The sequence below is a fragment of the Ailuropoda melanoleuca genome, chromosome 13 (assembly GCF_002007445.2).
Source record: "Ailuropoda melanoleuca isolate Jingjing chromosome 13, ASM200744v2, whole genome shotgun sequence".
Classification (NCBI taxonomy): domain Eukaryota; kingdom Metazoa; phylum Chordata; class Mammalia; order Carnivora; family Ursidae; genus Ailuropoda; species Ailuropoda melanoleuca.
Genome location: NC_048230.1, coordinates 28805367 through 28806478, shown reverse-complemented (window position 1 = coordinate 28806478; position 1112 = coordinate 28805367).

Below are 1112 nucleotides of genomic sequence, written 5' to 3'. Positions count from 1 at the left end.
CATCCACTTTCCTCCCATCCTTTCCCCTGAATTCTGGAATATTCTAACATGACATCATTTGGGGTTTGCTGGTGTGGGGGTTTGCTAACGGGGGTTTGAATATTGGAGGAGGAACCAGAGGAAATGGCTTTTTGCAGGCAGGACCATAGTAGCCAAAGGTCAGCANATGAGGGAGCAGAAATCTTAATTTCTAAGAAGCTTCCCTGATAATTCGAACGCAGCGAGCTGGGACCTGGGGACCACTGGTATACCGAGGAAAGAGTTTGTGGAATTGGACAGCCCTAGGTCTAACACCAGTTCTAGCACTTACTGGCTGTGCAACCCTACCAAGTTGCTTAGCCTCTCTGAGCCTCATATCGACACTGGCCTACCAACACTCACCTATAAGGTGGTGGTGAGAAATACAAAAATGATGCATGTAGAGCACTTAGCACAGAGCCCGGCATGCCCAGAGCCCCAACAAGTGGGGCGCTAGTTTTAGGGTCATTATTACATCATTAATGATGATTATTCAAAGGCCTGGCAAAGCCCACTCTCTAGTTCTGAAGAGTGCCGTCGCTGTCGCCAGGCAAGGCCCCCGGAGAGAGTGTCTCAGGTTGAAAGCCAGATAAAAAGGCAGCAATGGGGCTATTTGCTAGACGCTGGGCTCAATGAAAGTAAAAGCTCCAGGGAGCCCACGGAGATGAAAGGAAGGACGCGCCCTGTTGGCGGTATTACCCCTGGCACCTCCATCTGCCAAACCGGCTCAGCCCTACTCCTCTAGCTGTCGCCCGGCCGCTCCCTGCCGTGGCACAGGAGGCCCTGAGCAGCTCCGGGGCAGGAAAATCACCGCACGGAAGTTCCTCTGGGCCCTTGGCACCATTCTAGAGCCCCCTGGCAGGGAGAGGGAGCGAGTTTGGGAGCAAGGCACGTGGGGAAGGAAGGACAGAAGGCCAGGCTGGTTCAGAGAGAGCTTTTCAAGGATGGACTCAAGACGTGGTGCCCCTATTGCCTCCTCCAGCCTGAGCTCCAGGCTTCCCTGCACGTCCCCACCTCCTTTGCAGCCTCTGCCGCTCTGCTCCCATGCTCATCCGCCTCTCCCACTGGAGCCTGGTGACTTGTCCAATGTTACC